Here is a 25,329-nt window from a genome sequence, read left to right as displayed (position 1 = left end):
TTCAGGTTATTGCTGCTGTTTTAGAAAATGACTTCTTGGATTTACCTCAAACCTTAGCAGAAAAATATCTCTCCTGGCTGTACACCAAAGTACCTGAAATTTCAGGCAGTTGGGGGATTGGTCTGCCTCTATTTTTTGAACAAAGTGGGGGTAGGAGGTTCACAATCTGGTTTATTAAGAACAATGTTTTACAGCTTTAAATGTAAACCTCTTAGTTTTTTACCATTTTACCTTTTTAGTTAAGATGAGTTGCAATTCATGCCAAAAAATGCCCTGCCAGCACTGAGGCTCCTGTTTCATTGCTTTATTAGGTCTTGAGCTACATGATTAGCCTGAGGGTTAGATTCACAAATAACAGCTGCTCAGCTGGGGTGTTCCCTTAATCCATGCCTCTCCCTTTCAGAATCAAAGCCATACTGAGGTACAAGAAAATTATCTCTACCCTACAGAGCTCTAAAGAGTGAGTAAGGAAGTGAGTAAATGGGCATGTCTCTACTGGAAATCTTGTAGAGGCAAAGATGAGACAACTGCACTTCAGTGATGGAACTACTCTCTGTTGACACATTTAATCTAAATTAATTTTTTTGTCTTCATGCAGCAAACTAAGATCTAAACTGTCTGGGGCATTGGAAAAAGCAAGTCCAAAAAAATAGCTGTAAGCAAGCTGCTATGTGAGCAGTACCATGGAAGTGCTGAGAATGTGTTTAGTGCTAATTATTGTACATAATAAAACATATTTATCTTCCTGCTTAGGAAATCCTGTGGATACGCTGCGTTCATCCATTCCTACCTCTCTGATACTTTTCTTCATACGCACTTAGCAGTATTGTTCATAAGGAAAATTATAGTAAAATAAAAAATACGGAACCCCATTGTTTACTTATTTACTTTGACATAAATAGAAATAGTTTCACTGAGCTCAATTGACCTAAACCTCGATGAAATCACTCTGGAGTTATTTGTTGCAATAGAAACCTACTCATTTAGATTAATTGAAAAACTGGTTATCTGAAGTTAAAGTGGTATGAAATTAAAGTAAATGAGAAGATAATCAGTGCCATTTATTTATTGGTTTCATATCTACGGTGGTTTTCTGATACTGTTATGTGAAATAATTCAATGAGTATCTTACAGCCAATTAAGTAGAATCTAATGGTAAAAAAACCCCTTTGTCTATTTTCTAGCTGTAATGAACCAAATTCCTTTGATACTAAGACCACTTTGTCTAAAAGCTTTTGGATGTGTTTGGGATATATTTTGAGACAATAGGAATTATTGTGCTAGTTGCAGAAAGTTTTTCTGTCACTTTATCAGCCTGAGTTTTTGAAGTCAGGCCCATAGGGTAAGTAGGAATGCATTAAGAAGTGAAATCCAAAATCAAAGGGAAGAAAAACATGACTTAATTCTTGGGCTATTGGACTCATGTGGGTATGTACCCTCCATGCACATGAGTGTGTTCTTACATAACTGGAGCTTGAGAGAAGGTGGAGGGAGCAGATGCAAGATAAATGCTTCCTATAAGAGCAACATGCCCAGTACTTTTTTTGTAATTTTAAAGCATCCCTTTCCTCTGAAGAAATTATTATAGTTATTGTCCATTCATTACTCTAGAGGTCTGTTTCCTGCAAGGATTCAGAATAAAATATGCCACTGCTAGTGACATAAATAGTGTTTTATTTCTTCTAGCCGTGCAGAACAGCACTTCAGGGAGAGAGAAGCAGCATTCTGCCCTTCCTTTTGCCTCATGGAGGGAATATCTGACTAGTTTCCCATCAAGACTTCACTCTGTATAGCTATAAAAGTGGTGGAATTACAGAGTTGTATTTCAGACAATGATTTGAAACTTTGCACAGGTCAAAGTCAGGCCATACCCTCTGTCAGCTTGAAGACAGATGGGTAGGAACCATCACGTATCTGAAAGTCTGAGGTAAGCTTGTAGCATCCATGAAAAGCAACTGCAGAAGTTCACAGACTAAAGGAAGGCTGTGTACCATTTTAAACCATTATTCTAATTGGTTTGACAAAGGATGTAGCTTCTGCCTATGAAACTCTCAGTATCACTTGTCTTCAAGTTAGTCATACAGGTCAAACTCTTCTTCCTCAAGATGTACTACGATTTTAATAGCTGACTGTTATTTTTAACCTTCTTTCGGTATTTTCTGCTGTTCCTCATTGATAGTCAGGTATGGGTTTTTTTAGTTTGATTTTTTTTTTTTTTTTTTTTTCTTTTTTGCTATGTCCCTGTCTCAGGAACAAATGCAGTGCTTGCCTATTTGTCTTCTGGTGCCCTATTAATTTGGTTGTCACAGCTTGATGCTCAGTGATATATATGTGCCTGACTGTGTGTGGTACTCATTGTGCTAATTGCTTCTCCTCTGCATGAAAGGAGAGCTTTAGGTAACTAAGTGATGCCTCAGAGATGCAAACTCTAAGAAGAGCTGAGGTTATTCTATTTTTAAAATTTCATAGTTCTGAATTTGTGCATAGAAGAGTCTGAAGATGATGCTCCGGGCTCACTGATGACAGTGGGAATTTAAACATTGGTGTTAATAAGGTACAAGACTCCTTCTCTGAGAGCTCAGGATAGTCTTTGCTGGATTTTGGTTATTTACCCAATGAGGCTTCATTTAAGGATAGATCTGCTTCTCTGAATACTACTTGTTATAGCCAGGCATTAGCAGCAGAGAGACACAGAGCTGGCTCATAGCTTACAGTGTGCACCTCCTTTCTGCCCTGCAGCACCTCCATGGGGGAGCCATGGGTCTCTATGGGCATATGGCAAGAGATTGCCTTCTTCAGTGAGGCTGGTTCACCTAATCCTTAAGTGAAATAACACCACACAGAGCAAGCTGCATATTTTTTTTTTTACTTTACAGCTTACAATTATAGCAGAGCATATGGCAATGCAGATGAGCAGTCAAGGTCTGGACCCTTGGGATGAGTGTAGCTGCAGTCCTACCTCAGTGAAACCTAATGATTTATGCCAGGGATGACTCTGGTCCCAGGAGCCATCCGCTTCCTTGCAGGGGGAAAGCTGTGTTGGCTGTGTGGATCTGGTTGATCAGAGTAGCAGAGCTCAATGCCCAGCTCAGACACGTAGCCAACAGTGTACTCAGAAATGTAGGGAGTAGCACCACCAGATCTGCTTCTGAGTGCCTGTGCCAGTGCCTAGAAGTAGTTAGCCCAAGCAATGTATCAATAGTTTTCTGCAGTATCCTGGGGCAAGGGAACAAAGGAAAACAAGCTTGTTTATAGGATGGTCGCATTTCCTTACACTTTTACTAAGTGATATTGCTCTGTTACTGAATGTGCTGCCATCCCATTCAGTCCAGGAGTAATATGACAATTAAAAACAATAATCTCAGATCTATGATGCTGGTTGGGGACATTTGCATAGACAATTTGCATTTCAAAAGGATATTTGCTCTAACTCTTACCTTTCAAAGTCTGCCTTTGGAACAGTATGTATCATAATTCTCCTATCAGGTGAAAAAACCTGGCATGGGTTGTCTGCCTGCCTTTGCTGCCTGTAAGAACCCTCTGTTAACTCAGTTTCTAAGGATAAATTCTAAGTTTGCCGTGATTTTGATCCATCAGTGCTGTTTCTTTGTCATCTGTTCACTCCTACTACCGACAACACTCTCCTACCAGTATTTAATTCCTGTGCAGTCTGTGGAACTTGTTCTTGTGCCACTTACCCCAGCGTGTGTCAAGAGTGACAGAGGTTGTGCCAACATGGTGCATCTGTTGTCAAGAGTAACTCCACGCTCCTGGTCTGAGGGTCTGATTTTCCCCCACCACATGTGGGGGAAGAAGGAAGGACCCTTAGGTGTTTCTCCTGTGCCGTGTATGGTCTTACTACTGTTTTACTTAGTGTAAGCGGCTGGTGAGATGCACATAGGTGTGGCTTAGTGCAGCTATTTTGAGAAGGGCCATTGCAGTGTGGAATTTATCCTGTGTTTATGTAAATGACAGTGACTGCTCAACTTTGTTAAAGAACAGAGAGCGGCATTTTCAAATGAGAAGGTTGGTACGACTATAAATCCTGTGGAATAATGGGATTTGTATGGGGGAAGTGTCTAATCCCTTTCATAATAAACAGATTTATGAATGACAGATGTGAATAAATAATGAATGCTTCCAATTCGAGATCAAGGACTGAGTGAGCACAAGAAAATGCATTTGCAGCTCTGGCTGAATTCTAAACACCACTTAAAATCTCAGAGTTCAGCTGCGAAGACCTATTCGATCATTTGGTTCTGCCTGTGCTCTTTACTTCATTAGTATTAAATACTTAGGATTCTGCAGGCACAACTGGAAGCTGAGGTGGGTTGAGAATAAAGAAATGCAAATAACTAATAAGATTTCATGCTTGATCCAAAGTGTTCTTTAAAGCTGTTTCACTGTGAACACTGGAACACAAACAGTAATTGTTAATTGAATTGAATTAAGTGTGAATGCGCACATCAGGCTTGTCAGCAGTAATAAGGCCAAAGAGACAACAGTGAGAGATATTATATCCAGAAAAAATTAGTCTGAGAGGCACTCAGGGCTGGATAAGTTATCCAAAGCATGTAATGTGCTTGGGATTTTAGCACATATGGTGAAGTCTTAAAACAGAAATTAGAAAAGGGACTAAATTTTTTCTTATTAGGTCATCTGCTCAGTCTTGTCAATGCAGGATCCGCCTGTGAGGTATTCCCTTCAGGGTTAACTTTCTAGTGTTTTATTAATTCTAATTTGGGGATTTTGTCTCCACTGACATGGTGAATAATTAACTCAAGGAACTCCTTGCTGCAGGTTAGCCTTGGAGCAAATTGCTTAGTAGTTTTTTAAAAAAGGCCTTGATGCATTTGTTAATAGCATCTACACCTGCTCTAGTGGCAAATGAAACAGAGACTATCAATCTGGCAGCATCTGGTCCCAAGACAATTTCCTTAATGGTATGCTGTAGCTGGATTATAAGACACTTGTATCAGCATCTAAAGCATCTCTCTGTTCACTGAGAGACAGGAAATCAGGTTTTCTAACTGAGCTAATATATGAGGATTTCTAGGGTATCCATCAGCAATGTAGCTAAACTGCCTGTGTCAGTGCAGCAATAAATATGAATGCAATCATGTTAAAGGGTGCACGATGTGATTAAACTGGCTGCATGCTCAGCACAAAAGATGTCCTCAGACCAATCTTGCAGTAGATGGGCCACATCTGCCATAGGCAGGGAATTATAGAGAGGAACACTGGCTGTGGGTGAGCTCCTCCCAGGCGTGTGTCTGAGCACCTTGCTTAGAGCTAAAGCAAGGTAAAGGGCCACATTCATACCCATAATTTAAAAGATGTCAGGGAACATTTCTAGAAACTGGAACTTCATCATTAGTGCTTGAAAATACCAGTCCAGACCCTGGTTCTCTTATGCCTTGGCTCAAACTGGCTGTCTCTGAAACCTCCCCTGGGCACGGTCGGGGGGACAACATGGGACAGGGGTCCTTCTTCATGGCTGGCTTGAATGTGGGCACCCTACTCTGTAGGGCAGACATGGATTATTCTCCAAAATATGACAAATGATCCTGGGCACATGTGACATGCTGATACAGGTGTGATTTAGGGTGTCCTGTCCCCACTACTGCAAGCAGGGACCTCTGGGCTTGAGTCCAGCCCTTGCACTGCTCACAGCAGGCTTGGAGCACCCAGAGGCAGAGCGTGCGAAAAGCAAAGTTTATGAGAGTTCACAGGAGGATTTTAGATGTGTTTACTGTTAGGATGATGTTTCCACTCTTGCATTCAAGGTCCAGTGTTGTCAGTTCCTGCATCATTGTCTTTTCACAGAGCTTTTCACATTTGCTTGCCCACCACAATAATCTGCATCACCCTTTGTAATCTCCAGGCTTTGGGTACAGCTCCCTGTGTCAAAAAACCCTGATATCACTTTTCTTCTTTTGTTCTTTTCCATGGCCATCCCTGAAATGCACACTTTCCAAAATGGCCTATGCAGCCAGTTTCATATAGAAGAGTGTAACTTAATAGTCAATCATATAAACCCAAATAATTATAAAATATATGGTCTGCATATTTATCTGTGGATATGAATATATCTGTGTATGTACTTCCACTTATATATATATATATACTCAAGACTATTTCCTTAATGGTATGCTACAGCTGGCTTATAAGATACTTGTCTTATATGTTTCCACACATATATATCTATATCCACATATATAGATAGGGAGGTAAATGTAAGCCAAAAGGGCAAAACTAACAAAATATTTGAGGTGCTTCCATGGCCCTCCTCTCCCATAAGAACTGAAGTCCTGTCAAATTTTGTGTTATCCCAACAGTGCTTCCGTGACAAAAGGAGAGGAAACAGGTGGGAAGAAAGACAAATTGGTGGAGGAATGGGGAGTAGATCCAGCTTGCCTGAAGCCTGTTCGCTAGAGCACTGCAAGTCGTATGTGCTTGATCCACATACTCCTGGGTGTTGTAACTGAATGAGCAATAATAATAAAAAAAAGAGCCAGGCATCCAGAAGATAATCTTTTACAGTTCATTTCAGGAGATTATATCTGAGGTTTCTATTTAATAAAAACCCCTCAAACCTAATGTCATGTAGACGGGTGTGTAGGACTAGGAAAAATAGTTACCACTGAAGTGATTTAGGGTTAGTAACCCAGACCACCTACACATTATTGGACTGAAAAATGTCCAAGTTCAGTTTTTAAAATGCTTCTCTAAGAGTAGCCTGCATGCCATATGTCTGCAAATGTTGCCTTCTACAGTACGTACAAGGAAATCCAACAGCCTTGGAAAGCTCATATTTCATTTGATGCTGCTGCTGTGTTTATAAGAAACAGAAGAAAAATAATGATCTGATGGCAGAATATGATTTATAGCTTTATGCATAGGAGTGGGATGAAAACCCTGCCTTCTGGCAGAGAGCTCTTGTCCTGGATCTTTCCAGTTCATTTCAACTCAGCGACAAACATCTAAACGGAGCGGAGATTTCAACTTGGCGACAAACATCTAAAAGGAGTGGAGTTAGAGCTGACTGAGTTTTCCATTTAGGAAAGGCTGGGAAGTGGCCAGATATCTAAAAATTATTTTTGACTGAATAATCTAGGAGCAGACAGAAGCATTTCCGTTAGCCTTCTGCGTTTCATTTTGCTTTTAACTACATTTTGGTTTTGCTTTAGTATGTAATTGCTGCCTTTCTGCAGAGCTGACAGAGATGTAAAGTCAAACCAGCATCCTGGATTGGACATTTCACATGTGAAACTGGCACCAAACTTCAAAAAGAAGCAAACGCAGGGAATCTGAGTAACAAACAGTGGCAATACAAGTCCCTGGAACTCACTGAGAGGTCCAGCCTTGAACCTCTATCCAGGACTGAGGCCAATTTACATCAGCTGTGATACAAGAACATGAAACAGCATCAAAGATAGGCGAAGCCTCTTCACAATGAAGGATCAAAGTCAGAGGGGCTTTATCTTCAGTTTTCCAGTGGAAAAAGTGTGAGGAATATCATTTTAGCTCGAAAGCCAAGTCCTGTTTACCTAGCTAAATGGTTTCAGTCAGGACAATTGGACTTGCAAGCCCAATTGTTTGTCTTTGAACAAGATGTACGGTCTAACACTTTTGAAGTCCAGAGTTTTTAAATATCTAAGACACCCAGAACCCAACTGCCTTCAAATTACTTCAGTGGGAGTTAGATACCTACCTGTTTTTGCAGACCTGGCTGAAGTGATGTATAACAATGGGATTTTAGTACTGAAAAGATGTTAAAATTTTTTAGATCTATTTCTTCTTCAAATTGTGTAGCATGTAAATGTGGTTTGGCAAAACATTGTCATAAAATGAAATCCAAGGATAACTTTGGATATTTTATTTTTTTTTTTTCATGCTTGCCAGCATCAATGGTAACTTTGGTAACTGGATATGGTCTGGCCCCATTCCTAATTCTGACAGAGCAGAGGGTACTTGATACAAAATCATCAACTATTTTTAGAGAATATAAAAGAAATTAGCTACTCAAATGACTGCTGCAGAGCAGAGTGCACTGAAGGGTCTTCTACAAAAATATTCCAAGTCTAGAGAGAGAGACATGTTTTCATGACTTGTAATCCCAGTTACTGCAAGGTAAGCATTTCCTTCACATCTCTTATTCAGACCTAAAATCAGTGACTCCCACATGACCATGCATATGAACAACTACCAGCAGAAGAATAGGATGATTCCTGAGTGTCAGCTGGCTGATCTGTCTCTGTAGGCTATGACATAGTTGCTCCTTCCTCAAGGTCTAACAATGAGTAGTTCCCCTTTGTAACCAGTTCCCCAAACTGGCCCAGGGACACATGAAGTCCTACACAACATTATCAAAACAGTAAAGAAAGTAACTGTTCAACTAACTTGGACACCATTTATCTTTAATATTGGTGCTCCTGGTGCCTTGAGCCCAAATGAAGCTGTGTATAAGATGCAAAGGCCCTGCCCTAAGCACTATATGCACTAATTCAACTAATAAACATTTCAAGATTAGCAATGACTAGAAATCTCCATTCTCAACTAAATCAGATCCTGCCTCACAGATGATATCGTTGATGACTGTCCAATGACCTCTGGCTGCTGATCTCTGGTAAACCTCTACCTAAATCACAGATGCTGTCATGTTTAGTGGCATAAGCCACAAGACCAAAGATATAAATGGCTTGAAGGCAGAACTGCTATTTTCTTGCACTGTGGTGTTTTCTGTAAGTCAGAGTGAGGGTGTATCTGCATGGACAGCATGGGTCAACCTCAGGCTCACAAGCAGTTTATGCTAGAGCAAAACCCTTGTACAAGGCTGACTGGTGCAGAGTATCAGGAAGCATTTCCACAAACGTTATAAACTTTATTCCCACCCATCCAAAATCCTCCTACACAGAAACCCTCAAACATGCAAGCAAAGAAAACGGGCAAAGTAGAACTAACAAATGAATGTTTAATATTGAATCTATTTTTTATCCAGTTGGAAATAAAAAGCGTTGCTATATTATAACATTTTTTTGTCAATAATTTTCTTTGTATATTTTGTATTATGTTTCCAAATGAACAGTGTGTCCTTTAATTAGCGAGGGTGGGAAGTACTGTCTGAGGTCAGAGCAGCAATAAAAAGTGCACAGTTCTGGACTCTGCAATGAGACTCAGGTCCTCCATCTGCCAAAATCTTATGTGTGGTATTAGCCAAGTTGCTTCACAACTCCACTATGTCTAAGGCACTTTTTTCTTCTTTAGTGTTTATACAAATACTTGGGGAATTACAATCACAGACTTGCATTTAAACAGTCACAAAAAGATTAATGGATGGTATTAGAGCCACTGGTATGAAGTTAGACAGGTCCAACTTTTTAGCATTTAATAGAGAACCTTAATAAACATGAAAAGCGATTTTTAAGAAGCAATTTTTATGCAGATGAACTAGAATTGGTGTCTACTGGCCTTGGGATTGATGAGCATTTGTAGGGGTCTTCAATAATTGCCAAAAGTAAAGCACAGGCCAAACCCACAGTTTAAGAAACATTGGTACCAGTAAAATGACAATATCTGATTATATGACTCAGTGGTTTAACTGACAGGTACTTTAAAACAACTCAGATAAATGACCAAGAATGGTCTGCAAAAGAAATTAAAAAAAAAAAAAAAAAGAAAAGATCTCAAGAAATTTTCTTGTGGCTGTCAGAAGGTGTCTCATCTTTCTGGTTTAATGTAAGACCTTTTAGCCTCTGGAAGACACCAGCATCACCCACCAACATTGCTGAAGCAAAGGTCATGCCTGCATTTCCATTATAAATCCCTCCATCTCCCTCCCTCCCCTCTTCCTCTCAGCCTTTTTTTATTCCCAGAGTTTTATAACTCAGCTGTAAGAAATTGCTTCTGGCTGAAACTTGGCAGCAAAAGTCTGATTTCAGGCCAGGAATGATCCCCCTTCCCTTCTGATTTTCAAAACTCTTTTCTTTTGGTCAGATTTAAGCCACAGAAGAGCAGAGGAGAGGGGGAGGGCAGCGTGGTGAATTCGGCACAGGAGCTGGCTGGCTCTGGCTGCTTTCATAATGCTTCAGCGGCTCTTTATTTTTCCAGCTTAAATAAGGGTGATTTCTGCATAATGTGGCAGGGATATTTTTGTGTATGTGTTTGTGTTTAAGCAGAAAATGGCTGAGTCATTTCTGCTCAAAAGCAATTTTGCTGTGTGAGCTGCTTTCTTTCTTTCTGGTTCTCCTTCGTTTTTCTTTGTGTTAACATTTAAAAGGAAGGTCCAAAATAATGTGCTCTTAAGGTCAGCAAAAAAACCCTTCCCAAATGCTTGTGTGTGCATCCAGATTGCTCCTGTAGTGTCGGAGCTGAACAGAAAAATTAAAATGACAGTACTGATACCACTGTAACAGTGTTGACATAGTAAAGACCTGGAAGTACTTTAAATGGTTTTCCTTGGATTATAAAAGGGCTTAAAAACCCAGACTAAAATCACATCTCATTTGTGAAAAGGCAGTGAGGATAAGTCCTGATTTAAAAGCTACCAGTCTGAAAAAAAAAAAAAGAAGACAAAATACAAGGAGAGGAGATGCAGGGGCTCAGAGTAATGACCTCCGTAAGGTCACACCCAGCAGCTATTGGCACATTTAAGCCCAGAAACAGCAACAAGGGGAGCATCATAACATAGCTGGGGGCCCACTGCTGCTACGTGTTTTGTGCTGATGTTATATGCATGCCTGCAGCATTAAAGGAGTGTGGCCACTGCTGGATTGTGCTCACAAAAGGAGACGTACTACCTATGTTCAAGATGTCTGTGCAATGTCTTCTCAAACACCTGTACGTGTGTGGATGAGGGTCCTGCGCTGATTCTTGGCCAAGCCCCAGCAACTAGTTTATCTGCTCTGGGCAGTTTGTGACCCCAGTACTAAAGGTGCACTGCCCAGCCTTCAAGTAACTTGAAAATATTACTTTTTTTCTGGTGTTTCTATGAGGGTTTACTAGAAGGACATAGTTGTGCAAAGCCTGCTGTAACACAGAGTGGGATACTGAGGAGGGTCAGCCTCATGCATCGGGTTGCCCCAAAGGGTAACACCTGCTGGCTTCAGGTGTGTACATTCCTCTCTCGACATGGGAGTGTTAAGCCACATATCCAGCAAAAAACATAAAATAGTGACCAGCTGTGAAAGAACAGGAATCAGTGATTCCCCCGCATGGTGTGAGGGGGCAGGGGAAGACCCCTGCCTTGCTGGATCAGAGGCTTTGCTTTCCCCAGCTGTGGGAGCATCTCTGCCCTTCTGTCCCTGCAGCTGTCCCCTGCCGTATGAGCGGGACTGCTGGGGACAACAACATTTGCGCCCAGCACCGCACCCAGTCCCTGAACTGAAAATGATCTTTAGGCCTCATGGAAAAAATAGTATGTGGTCATCTAATTAAAGACTACATCATAAAACTTATATACAGTGGGGCCAATTATGGTTGCCCTGGCAACTTTAATTCTGGTATTTCCAAACTTTAGGCTTTGGAAAGTCTTTTGCTTCTGTTCAGCCTCTTGGTTTCTGTTTGTTTGTGTCTATGTATGGCCTTTTGTCCCTGGTCACACCACCCTCCCCCTCCTAAACATCCCCATCCTTCTGCAACATCTGCTGCTATCCTTTTAACTCCCACTTACCCACATCCCACAGGGCAACCACTACCTTCTCCCCAACACGTGGGCATGGACAGACATGTGGTTCTTGTTTCCAGTATTTGGAACCATAAATATTTGAGGTGGAACTGGAGAGAATAGTCTGGTCAACCCCTGCATCAGCTGCCTAGAGCACAGCCTGTGTGGAAGGAACCGCTGCTGAATTCAGCTGACTCAACAAGTCTGAGAGGAGTGTGTGCAAAGGGAGATATATTAGATATTTCATGAAGAGCAGCAGAAAACTTATTGTTGCTATCTTAGTGACCCCTGAGTCAAAGTCCCTGCTTCTTGATGTGAGGGATACTGCATAGCATACCCCTCAAACCACCACCGTAGTTTGAAATACCTAATTAAAAGGACTGTTTTTGAATACACCTCTGTATGAAGAGCTGTATGCAAATTTTCCCATGTGTTTGTTAGTTTGTTAGTGCACATTTGAAAGAAGCTATTAGCTTTTTTTTTTTTTTTGCATACCAACATGATCTCCTGCAGGCACAAAGGATGAATGTGGTAGATGTTTTAATATGACACATATTTAATATTTTAATAAGTTTTAACATGACAGACTTTGTAAAAATGGACATTGGGTAGTAGATTAACTACACTCTCCTGTGACTAGGCTGAGGTAACCACTTTTCAGAGATGTCTCTTAGCTGCAGAGTCACTCCATGATTGCAGTAAAGATCTCTCACTTTTCCAAGAGGCGGCTGTTGAAAACATGAGGATTCAGCCCGACTTCATTCAACCTGAGTTTAGGCACTTAATTCATATGCCTATATTAGAGTCATGGTCATCAGAAGGCTTCCTCTACAGACAGTGGAAACATCTCCAGAAAGTCATTGGACTTATATCCTGGAGAGACCTCTGCCTCCCTCTTTAGTGATTACATAGTTGTGGCTCCCGACTCAGGTGCATTTGCTAAATATTTACAGAGCCTTCCTGCCCAGCCCATGCAATTGGACAGGGAAAGGGAAGGCAGCCTGGAGGGAAGCCATAAGCAGACACAACCTGACTTTGGTTTCAAAGCATGTAAGGAGTTGTCCCTGTGGACTGAAGATTTGCATAGCTCAGGGATGCTGTTGTGTTCGTTTTGCCTCTTGCTCAGAACTGTTAGGTTCCTCGCTGTCAAACCTCCCCATCTTGGGAAGCTGGACTGCCAGCCCTGGGCACTCAGAAATTAGGAGTCAGGTATCAGAACAATTATATGATAGGTTTCAAAGCAAGGAGGTGGTAAAGGCGAGGCAAGGCAATGCAAGGCAAGGCAGAGATATATGGTTCCTTTTGGTTTCTAAGACTTTTAGGTTTGACTAAGATTCATGTTTTCCAAGCATGTCCTGCAACAGTGAGGTCTGGAAACTTAATTTTCTTCAAGAGAAAGCTGAGATTCTTGGTCAATCTATGTTTCCAGGAGCAGGGTCTTTAAGAAAAAAAATTAAATAATGTGAGGTGAAATAAAAAACATTGAGGTTGGCAGCACTGCAGAAGAGATGGTAGGCTCTAAGAACAACGATGATGAGCGAAGCACAGTGTCGGTCTGAACTTGAACTCTTGTGCTTATACTGAGCTGAGCTACATGTGTTATGCCAGACTGGGTCCATAAGGCTGTTGAATTTTCTCTTTTTCTTTGTATTTGAAAGCCTGAATTTTCCTTCACATCTCATCCATAAATCTCAACACTTTGTATCTGATTATTTAAAGAAGAAAAAATTGTCACTAACCCAGTGCTGCCCTGTGTGGACAGCTCAAAAATATTCCCTCTCCCTAATTAATTGACATTGGCATTGTATTTATCGGCTGTGTTTTTAATATTCCTTCCCCTTTCCTCTTTTCCAATAGGAGTGGCTAAATCAGCTGTCCTTACTGAGCTCCTGTGTCCTCTGTCGGTGGAAATTTACAGCTTCTGAAGCCAAGCAGAGATGAGACAGTGAGAGAAGGAATCAGGATGTAGCTTGGAGATCACATCTTTGTAGTATCTGAGCCCCAGTGCAAAACCAGAGATGTCCCCAAATGTGATCTGCACGTCTTGATCCCTAGCCTACTGCAGGGCAAATTTCCTGGGGAAGGAAGAATAAAAGGACAAAAAGGTAGTAGTTTAATGGGATTTAATCTTTCCATCAACAGTGCTCAGTGCAGCGCACAGTCTGATGGGAGGGGCAGTAATGCCCAGCCCCCACAAAGTCTGTGGCTACATCCAACCCTACAGTGCAGTACATCTCTATAAACACCTCTTCCCTGGCCTCTCTCAAACAGTAATTGGTAAAGAGCACTTTAAACCTGCTCCAACTGGCAGTAAAATCCTCCTTTTAATATATTGGATGGGGCAGCTTATTTGTATGTTTATAACAATACTGCACAAGCAATTGTAGATGCTTTTGAGAAAAATTACATTGTAAAAAGGCCCCAGAGAATCTCTCCGTGACCATTAGGATTTAACTGTGGAAGGCAGAAGAGGAAAAAAGCAAAGGACAGCAAGTAATGGATCGTTATGACTCATGTTGCCTGAGAGTTTTTTTTTTCCTTTTTTTTTTCAGCTGATGATGTGTGTATGGTTATTAAGTTATTTTATTGTTAAATTTGGACTGATTTCTTATGGTAAATTTGGGTTTAAAAATTTGGCCTGCTACCCCTGAGATATGTATAAAAGGTGTAAAATATTGATAAAAGGATCCACTAAGGAGAATAGAAGGGTTAAACTAATGTAAAAGTAGTTTTTACACATGTTAAACCTAAAGATAGATAAAACCTTTGGGATTTACTGGGGAAAAAAATAATCTCATTACCTAAATGGTAAAATACTCTGCCTGAAGAAAAGTAAAAGTTAAAAAGGAACAGATTTGGGGCTTTACATTAAAGAAAACCCAAAACATCAAAACATCGAAAAAACACTCCACCAAGAAAACCCCACAAACCAAAACAAAAAAACCCAGAATATGAGGAAAAAACCAAACCAAACCAAAACAAACCCTCTGAAAATGAGGAATACTAAAATCTGGAAGTCATACTTCAGTCTATATCTATAGGCAATGCTTTGCAATCTTACCACTGTTTACTCACCTCTGCCTCATTTCTCATTAAAGCAAATTTTTTTTTGTCTCTTGATGAATCTGATCTTATATCCTTGATTATTACCCAGCATGTATTTCCCATTCTTTGGCCTCCCCTTTCAAGCTTAGACTGTAAATTTTTTCTGAGGAGAGGGTCTCTCAATATCGAGAGACATTTGAGTCTCTCATATGTGCTATAGACACTTGAACACCACAGATCTCCACAGGGTCTAATTCCCAGGGAAAAATGCTGCCAAGTTCTTTACTGGTGGCCCACTTCTGATTTCAGTTTTCAGCTCAGAACTTCATTCTTTGTTGCAAATCCAACTTCTGGAACTATCCTCACGGTTCCCAGGAGTTTTGTGGCTGCAGTAATGAGGGGTGGAGGTGAGGCTACAGGCAAATGGGGATAAGAACCAAAAGAGAGCTGTGGGAGAGGCTGGAAAACCTGTACAAAGGGGATGGGAGGAGCGAAAAAAGGTAGATCTTCCTCGTGGTACAAGATGTTCCCTCCATCCTGTTCCCTGCTTAGTAAAATCTACCACCTTAGCGCCTCCCAGATCTTGAATGCAGCAAGTAATAATAGTAATAACAGTGGTAGTACTAGCAATAGTAATGACAGCAGCAAATAACAACAATTTATCTTCTTTTTACAGAGACAATCCGTTGTCAGGTGAACCCAAGTGGACTCTCACTGTGGTGCCTTCTGAGGACCTTCTATATAGTGCCTTCATAATAAATCTTTGTGGACTCTCTTATCTATCACTCTGTCAAGCAGAGGCTTAATCAGTGCTAATATCAAGGTTAAAAGTGAAGAAAGGGACAATATCTCAATTATCATTCCAGGCACGTGGTGTAATCGTGCTGCTGGCTGCTGGCCATGCAGCTCTCGTGGTAGCAAACAGTACTTTCCCTCAGCAGTCCCAGCTGCCCTGTTTTCATACAGGCTGGGAAGGTCAGAAAAATCAATTAGCATTATGGGATGTTAACGAAAGCCAAGTCCAAATGCAACTTCAGAAACACTTTTCTGAAAGATTAATGTATCTTTGAAAAACAAATGGACTTCTGTATAATTTTTCAGGGCTGCTTGTGTTTGCCACTCACAGACAATGTTCTCACTCTGTACAGCAACACTGTCTCTTAGCTGCCATACAATCATGCATCAGACAGGGAGTGCTGAACTTCGTGTTTTCCATACAAAATCCACAAAAATTAGCTCACTTCCAGCTGAGATGGTGTTTAGGAAGTAGACAGACATGCCAAGTTGGCTGAAGACAGAGACAGCAACAAGGTGTGACTGCAGGATTCAGCCACCATACACACCATGATGTACACATGGTCTGACAGCACTGCCAAACCCCAGGGTGAGGGACTGGGTAAGTGGGCTGACATAGTTCAGGCTTTATAGTTAGACCAGGGAATAAACTTCCAACTTCTGATGTTTATTGCCAGTGTAGTGCTACCGTGGGCGAGTCACCTTTCTTTTAGTGGTCTCTAATAGCAATATCTGGTGGAGGCATTGTAAAATTTAATGAAGTGCTTCACTATCCTACTGTTGGAGATCCCAAAGATTGTAAAGTATCATTAAATTCACTGTCATCTGGCACATCAGCCTTCAAATAGTTTAATCTGAATTGCACATCTGCTTTCTAAAAGAAATATTTTATTTCTCTCATGCAGGAATGTATGAAGTAAAATATAATCTTGCTGTCCACAAGCCCTATTTAAAGTCATATATTTGTTAGATATTCATAATCTTTTCCTCACTGTTTCCTTTTCTCATTATAAGGGAAATGATTTAGAACTGAAAAATCTACTCAAATTGTCCCCTGGGCTCATCTATGAATTTGTCTACCTAGCTGTATCACTGAATTAGAATTTTGCTCCTTAATAGGTGTTTTTTATTTTAATGTGATGAACACTAACAAAACCACACTGGGCAAAATGACAAGTTCTGACGACTCTCCAAGAAGACAGCATTATGTTTCCTAGGCTGGGACCATGGTGGTTACACAAACCATATTTGATGTCATCTGTGCCACTTGTAGAGCATGTTATGTAAAGAAGACAAGAACACTTGTCATCCAGCTAGTGCACTTCTTCTTCCTGATTCTCTGCAAAGACAATAACAAAAAATAACTTCAATTGTTTCTGCAATTTATTGAACTAGCAGGAATATGATCTCTAGTGAAATGAGAAAGGAAAGACCAAGTAGGTCAATCATGGACTTGTGAAGACTCAGCCACAACCTTTTAGACCTCATCATGCTGAACAATGGTTGAATATGCCTATTTAAGAAGTCTTATATTCAAATATGGAGTCATGAACCACACTAGAATTAGGATTTCTTAGTTGGAAATGAATAAACATTATCCAGAGCACCTGCTCTGTTTTGGTATTGACTTGATCTTTTTTCCTTCAGAGCCTGGGATCTGGGGGCTAGGGAGCATCCATCTTCAGGTACAACCCCATTCCTTCCCCATGCCACTGAGGAGGAAGGGCAAGTAGGGCAGCTTGGTTAAAGCAATGTGAAGAGTAATTCTGCAGACTCGAAGGAGAGGCGTGTGTCCTTGGGTATTGTGCTTTTAAATGTGACTCTGAGTGAATATAAATTCACTGAGCACTTGGCATGACCTAGCAGGAACTAGCTTAGGGAAAAGTTCCATATGAAGATCATTAACAGTTACCATTAGGTAGAGGCTAAGAGCATTGTGTCTCCTTGGAAAGCTTCCTTTTCAGGATTCTTTCCCCTCATTTCTTTAACAGGGAAGTATGGAAAAAAAAAAAAAAAAAAGACAATAAAATTTAAAGAAAGAAAAATGTTTCACATGTCTTTGAACCACTTGATTGCCATTATTCAAATAGATCACTGTCTGAAGACACTGAAAAACTGCAAAGCCTCTATCTCAACAGCTAGAAAATGATCATTAGGAACACAGCTCATTTCTGTAATGTAGGGACAGCCCTGATGAAAGTTAGTTATAGATGACATTATCCTGGCTGGGGAATAAGGAAGAACTGTATACGACAGCTAATTATCTTAACACTATTTGAAGTCAAAGTTTTTTTCCTTATCAATCATACATGTAAAAGGAGAAAGAATTAGACTAGGGAAAGAAATGCAGCAAAAAAATGAAAAAAGGGAAATAATTATCCCATTTACATCCAGTAGGGTACAGATTGTCAATCTTATTTGGCATCCCTGGTGCAATTTGGGTTTGGTCAGTCCAGTAAAACAATTGCTCCTTTAACTATAGCAAAGAGAGATTTACTATTATCTGTTTCCTAAAAGCATTGAATGCCGAGTATCCTGTTCCATTTCCTGTCAGATATTCACATGCAATTAGATACAGGCAGTGGGAATGTAATGTGAAATGGGTATTTTGTTCTGAAACATGGCACTGTGCCTGTGCTCTTCCCCATCTCCTTGAGCAAAGTTCAAGCACCAAAATGAAAGGCATGTTTAATGCCAAAGGTGATACAAGTTCAGGCCAAAAATAATTCCAGACATCTTAATTCTGAATTATTTTCCTTCTAAACATTTTTTTTGTGAAATGGAAATACTGCTGGGTGTTTGAGGCTGGGATGCTAACAGCAAAACCTTTTGCAAGCTATTCAAATGTCAGCCACTATTGTGTATGAAGTCCTCTGTATCGCTGGAATTTGATAAAGGAAGCCAACAGAGCAGCCAGATTTACAGTATACTTACAAAATTTTCCGGAAACTCTAGTTTTATTTTAAAAAAATAAAATGCTATGAGAATGTTCTCTTCCTATAACATTTTTGCCTGGTTTCCAGAAAGCAAGTTACCCTCATAAAATGTATTTACTGATACTTGATTTTGCAAAATTGCACTTCAAGAATACAGCCTAGATAGATTAAACCTGAAGTTAAGAAATTATGGGTTAAATACTTTGTGTGAAATAAAGTAAATAGAACACTCTTAGACCTTTTCTCTTCTCTTTTCTCTTGTTATGTAACATCTGAGCTTAGTTATCTCAAACGGCTTCTGAGACAAAGCCATTCCCCAAAAGGGGGATTTGTTGCTCACAGTGATGATATTTTGAACAGCATGTCCAATGGAAATGAAATGTGAAGCCATGGACTGGTTTCCCAGCCTTCTCAATGTGAATTTTTGGATAAGTCCTTTCATGTGAATAGACTTTAAAGGCAGAATGGCTTTGGAGACAGGGATGCGATACGTGATATAGTGTAACCAAGGTCCACGGAGGGCCTGCAAAATTAGATCTAGGGTTTTGAGTTAGATTAGATAGGGCTGTGTTAGAATCATGGAAAGGACTGACAACCAGTGGTTTTGGCCCTAACTACTAAAGAAAGGTCCTGATGTAAACGATATATTTGAAGTTTTTTTACCAATTTATTTGATCTCTGTGCAATGGAAAATTTGAGCACAGGAGTGAAGGGGGGGAGAAGAAAAAAAAAAAGAAGACTTTTAAATCATGTTCCTCTCTGGCAGGGAAAGGTGAAACCTTCTGTCCACCTCAGAAGACTGCTACTTATTTTGTCTGAAATGCAAGTATATCCTTAATCCAAAGATTTTGCACCTTCTTGATGGCAGTTAAGTATGGGGAAATGACCCCTTCCAAGGACTTTGAGGACAAATGTCCTTGAAGGCTTCTTGGGAAAGAGAAAACCAAAGAGCCAAAGGCTCAAAAATAAATACTAAATGAATATAAACTAGGCCTGAATGGAAGGTATAAAGTCAGCATGCAAAAAAATATTCTTGGATTAACCACACCTAACAGAGGCAGAAAAGTTGACAGAGTGAAAGCTATGTAATGTTACTTGGAAAAAGTATGCAGTCCTGAAAGCAGATCTAGATCACACAGAATCACAGAATCATCTAGGTTGGAAAGGACCCTGGAGATCTTCTAGTCCAACTGTTCACCTAGCACTGACAGTTCCCAACTACAGTATATCCTTAAGCGCTAAATCGACCCGACTCTTAAACATCTCCAGGGATGGGGACTCCACCACCTCCATGGGCAGCCCATTCCAACGCCTAATGTAGATGTTCTACAGTTGTGGAGGTTGAGAGGAGGGTGGGGATTTCCATCTTTGCTGACACCACAGAGCTTTGGGATTAGGACCAAGAATCCTGCAGGAGGTGGCTACAAGGACAGCCACTGCCTAGAGGAGTCTACCTCTGGGATGAATGCCATGGGGCTGTAATTGTGTGATGGGTGCAGGGACACAGGCTCACTCTGATACTCTTCTGATCTGGCTGCACCTGAACTACCTCCAGCACAAAGTTACGGAGCTCTGTGGCATGCTCTGGTGAGCCTGAGTGAAGATGCAGTATTGAGTGTTTGGGCTCCCAACAACGCCAGTGAAACCAGCTAATTTGTGCACTGGAATCATCTTGTCTCTGGCCAGCTAATGTGCATCTTTCTACTTCTCTGAGACATCCTGTCAAAGAGTCTCAGCAGGGAGACCTGTGAGAAAACTTTATAAATAATAATACATGAAAGAAAGATAGAAATCTATTCACAAAAATGCAATAGTGAGCATGAAACAAAAATTCATTAAAAATGTATGACCAGAGTAATAAAACTAGCTTTGTTTTGGCATTGACAGCCTGCAGAAAAAAAAAGGAGGGAGAGAATCATATTATACAGATGAAAAGGAAAGGAGGCAGAAAAACAGAATAAATAGATAACTATACACTGAAATTCTAAGGATTATCATTGAAAACTATATAAATCTAAGAACATTAAAAATCAGGAATGGCAAAAGGGGCAGTGGGGCAGTTAGATGGTAAAGAATTAATTAAGGAGAAAGACAGAAACTGCACCTCACAGTAAACAGAGAAAGGAGTGTGAAATCTGCTGACTTTGGTGAAATCATCATCTGGATCTCCTTGCTAGGAGGACAGAGAGAGAGATATCAGCAGCTACATGGAGACTCTACAAACACTATAGTGCACTGTTACTGTCAAACTACTCTTAAGTTTCCCAGCCTTCTGAGAGCTGAGGCTGCCTTCAGGAAGATGCAGTCACCTACATTCCCACCTTGTAGCCCTGACAGGTGTTGTGCCAGATGTTTTTCTCTTGGCATCTGCCCTAACCATCCTTGTCTTCCTGCTGTGAGGAGGGCTGGCGAACTGTTGAAAGTGCTTCCAGATTGTGATGCTTGCTCTGATATTTTTAGGACAAGTAAACAACTAATTTTTTTTTTTTTATTTTATATTTTTTTTTTTAAGAAATAACAAAATAGTCATGCATATTTCCTAGATGGGAAGGTCTTTAAGATCCTCTAGCCTGACCTGGGGCATGCTACAGGCCATGAAACATAACTGTTTCTTTAAGCACATCACGTCTCTCAGTGCTAACTGGCATTTCTCATTAGCTCCAATCCCAGGATCCTGTTTACTTCTGTTTATCAGTACAGTGGAGCAGGCAGACCAATTTTGCATGGCAAAAAAATCAGCTCAGAAGGAATTGGACAGTAAGCCTGGATTATAGCTACTGAAAGTGCCAACTGGTGGCATTTTAAGAACTTCTTCAGCCACAGTCAACACTAGTTTTTCACACTCCCTGGTGCTTTGAAAAAAGCAGGGGATTAGCGGTTGGCATCTGTGAAGGATTCGAGGCTCCTCGGTAGGTTCACCTCTGAAAGATCACAGAGCCCAACAGTGTCCCACCCCTCCAGGCCTCCTCCCTGCTCCCGAGAGTGGGAGCACCCCAAGGCAGGTTGACCACCAAGGCACCAAGGGCTGAAAGTCAGACATGCTTGGTGAGGAGATGCAACCTCCACTCACTCGAGTAAGCCTGTGATATATGAACCTGTGGTATTAAACGTAGTGTCTATCCTCCTTTTCTTTCTGCCTCAGCAGAATATAGCACCACTGTGCCTTTTGCTGTCCTCTTCTTCACACAGGTCCCCTCAATTCTGAGTTTTGTCAGGGTAGTAGATGAGTTTTCTTAATTAAGTCAGAGCCAAAACCCAACTTTGTTCACATGTACAGAGAAGATTAAAACAGAACAATTGAGGTTAATAACATATTACCTCTGTATGAACTTCTGAAATGAGCTAGCTTGATTCTAAAATACCTCGGTAATTCTTTGAATGGATTACAGCTACTTTATAGGAGAGAAAACAAACCCAAATCCTCCTTGACTAGATTTAACTCTCTGTGTCACATTCTGAAATTTCATGTTGAGCCAAAATCCCCAGGTTCACTATAGTCAGATTATAGAAACTAGCTTAAATTTGGATATGGGAGCTAAAGTCACTGTGTGACTTTGAGCTGACACTACACTGCTTAAAAGTATCTGAATGCTGGGGACTGGAGAACAGAAGCAAGGCAGGTTTTAAAAGCTGCAGCAGAAGTGAGTTGTGAATCCAAGGATAACAGTGCCTGTCCTCAGATCCACTCTTGTCCTGCTGCATCTGAGGCCAAAGTTAGTAGTTTTGCCAAGTATTCTCAATAAAAGATTTTCAGCCTGACATGGACTGTGTTTGGAGGTCAATAAAGAAACACTGCATAAGATTTTACTGCAAAGATAAAAGGTCCTAAAGTCTGTGTCTAGAAGGAGAAAAATCAGGAACAGGCTGGGTTTTAGGTTTTTAAATAACTAGGAACTACTATGGTAATCCAAGCATGGCCAGCACCCAGCTTAATATTACATGTTCAGAATGTTTTAAGAAGATCAGATTCATTAAGGTCAGCTCCAGTCCTCATCTCTATCCTTGAAACAGAGAAGTAGCATCCTTAGTCTTTCCTTGCACAGAGTCCTTGTGATGAAATGGCACCTGCAGCCTTGTCTGGTTGGAGGATGTTTCCAGTCTCTACTCCATCAGTTGCCAGTGTGGCTCCCACAAGAGCAGAGACACTCAGAGTCTCTCCATCAAACTCATCATGCACAACATGGTCAGTGTCCAGCTTTGTAAAATAACACAGGTCAGAAACCCCAATCCAAATCTGGGTCATATTCTGCTGTGTATACAGGGATAGATAATATTTTTATTTTAGAAAGTTTACTGCCAAAATAAACAAGTCAGGGAAATGGTGGGGAACCGAGGTTTGATTTTATCACAGAAGTTAGAACAGACTGATCATACTGGTTATCACCCTTATTCCAAACTTTTGCCTCAGCTATAGGGCCTCAGAGCATTGCAGTAATTGGTTTTCTTCCAGTTTTGCCCATATAAAGGCCTCAAAGTCTTTCCAGAAAAAAAAACAGTAGGCTTCCTTGTTAAGTTTACATTTTGATGAAACGATGACTTTTTTTTTTTTTTTTTTTTTTTTTTTACAACAATAAAGAATTAAAAAAAATCAGCAGAAATCCTCAGTCAGCTCTGGCTAAAGTTCACTCCTCACTACCAGCTTGGCTTAGAAATGATTCCTGGAAACCCTCTGTTTCTGCTCTGTTCTCTGATGCATGGCCTCCTGTGGGAAGCATGCTTGTTCTCCAGGAAGCTTTAGCTAAATCGAGGTAGGCATTTTTGAGATAGGACTATGCAAAAAGGGAGGTTTTAATTCTCTTTTTTATTTTGGGGGAGGAAGGGAAAAAAGTAAGAAATTAAATTTCTAGGTCTCAGAACTAGCATAAACGAGCCCAAATATTATATAGATATATAATATTTACTTTATTCCTGAATAAAGTCTTTGACTATTTACCCAGAGGCTGATTGATTCATTTTGATGCAGTTGGCAGCAAATTCTTGAACCTCTGAGATCTTCTTAAGAATTCAGTAGCTTTTACGAATTTTTCATAGCGCAATACTTGTAGAGTTTGTAATTGCTGCTGGGTTCTCTGGTGGAATGTATATATTCTGCATGATAAACTGCTTTGAAGCTCTAATTTCTTCAAAGCTTACTAACATAGAAAGTGAATGAGCGCTGTATAAGATCTGGTACTGATGCTACCTGAATAAATTTTATAGCCATGTTTGAAAACAATTAAATTAATCCTGATTTATTTTCATACCTGTGAAATAATAGCCAGGCATTTAATTGCCCAATCTTTGAAGCAGTTAATTATTTGCAGCAATTAATTATTTGCTATAATCAAGAAGGAAGTCAGTGAAGGAAGGACTGTGTTGCACTTTCTGTTATACTTGCAAACACAGCAATTAGTAGAGACAGAGGCTCATGAATAAATAAAAATTTACTGATGGCCTCTTACCTATACATATTTAAGACCCTTTTACGATTTGAAGGAAGGGATTGATTTAGACCCAAGAGTCTGCATTATGACCACCTCTGAAATATCTGCAGTGAACTTCCAGCTTTACTTCAATGTGCAGTGATTAACCACAATTTAAATGCTGTATTGTCTTCATTCCAAACACTTAGCTACATCTCAATAACATCATCTAAACAAACACTTTTTCCTTTGTGTTATGACTTCTCAGAAAGAGAGAAAGACTCAGTTTTCTGAAGAAAAACAGTGCATGGATCTTGGTACTTCCTGTGACAATAATCTGTGGCTGTTGCCCTTTCACTGAGCTGTCACATTCCCCGGTGAGATCCTGGGACTCCAGGTGTGGCTGCAGTCTACTGGGAACAGATGAAAATGCTTTCACTTGCATTTTGGGTCCAAGCCAGATGGCAGTGACACGTGGGTAAGGCATGATGTGGCAGCTAACCGTGTCTTACCTACCCCAACTCCTTGGCTACTGAGGCACTTGATATTGCATTTAACTCTGCGCTCTTAAAACTGCAATTTAGGCATGTACTTAGCTGCTTTGTTAATCAGGGCTGGATTTCATTGAATGCTTAGCTAAATTAGTGCCTAATATCTTTTGGTTGTTGTTCATACAACGTTGTCTATAAGCTATGCAGCAGAGGCCAGTCCTTTGAGACTCTTGTCATGCTCCCTCCCAAACGACTAAAGGAAGTAACAAATGTCTAGATTTCTCTAGGAGTGGGATTTTCATCTTTCTTTTTGTTTGTTAGATGTTTGCAAGTCTATATACATGCAATAAAGCATGGGACTATATGATAATGATCAAAACCGTAAGTATTTAAGATGCTCATACTATAGAAGACATTTGTCACAGTGGTGGAGTTGCAGTCAATTTTTATTTCAGTATAGACTGTCTAGAAACCAATGGTATGTTGAGGATAGATCTTCACCTTACACTCCATAGATTGCCCCAAACTAAGGCCTTAAAGTGAGCTGTTTGCTAGATAAATCTTCTTTATCATCTGTTTGTTTTGACAGTATTACTCTTTTTATCTCCAAAGCTCCATCTGTCTGTCCTCTATTAAATTTACTAGGGGAAAAAAAATCAATAATCTATGACTCTCCCGATGACTCATTTGTTACATCAGAAGGAAATGCATGTTTGCCTGGGTATGTAAGGAGGTGAGGGGTGTGTACATTTGAGATTTCAGAACTGCCAAGTGCCAGTTCAGTGTCACTTGTGCCATGTATGCAACCTGTAATTTACCCTTTAAGGAAAGACCAACATAATGGTGGCACTGTGAAAGTGAGAAATGACAGTGCTAGTAACCAACATCTTAGTTTGTCTTTACCTGCAGGACCATGCTGGGTGACTTTGGCAGCTGTTAGTGAAGAGCAGAAGTTTGCCCATAAAGATTTTCCCTTCAGTTGTTTTCTGTCCCTT

The 25,329-nt window shown here is 40.4% G+C and overlaps 1 long non-coding RNA gene across 1 annotated transcript in view; it reads left to right on the top strand.

Annotated features, from left to right (window-relative positions):
* LOC141957263 (uncharacterized) overlaps positions 1 to 15,478 on the top strand; it is a 53,190-nt gene extending 37,712 nt beyond the window's left edge. Inside the window, exons 2-3 of the long non-coding RNA XR_012633090.1 lie at positions 13,523 to 13,770; positions 15,387 to 15,478. This is a non-coding gene — a long non-coding RNA (uncharacterized LOC141957263). The remainder of the gene's footprint in view (positions 1 to 13,522; positions 13,771 to 15,386) is intronic.
* Positions 15,479 to 25,329: the final 9,851 nt, after the last annotated feature.

This window comes from Athene noctua, chromosome 2, assembly GCF_965140245.1.
Source record: "Athene noctua chromosome 2, bAthNoc1.hap1.1, whole genome shotgun sequence".
In the NCBI taxonomy this organism is placed as follows: Eukaryota; Metazoa; Chordata; class Aves; order Strigiformes; family Strigidae; genus Athene; species Athene noctua.
This window is presented reverse-complemented; position numbering and strand designations above follow the sequence as displayed.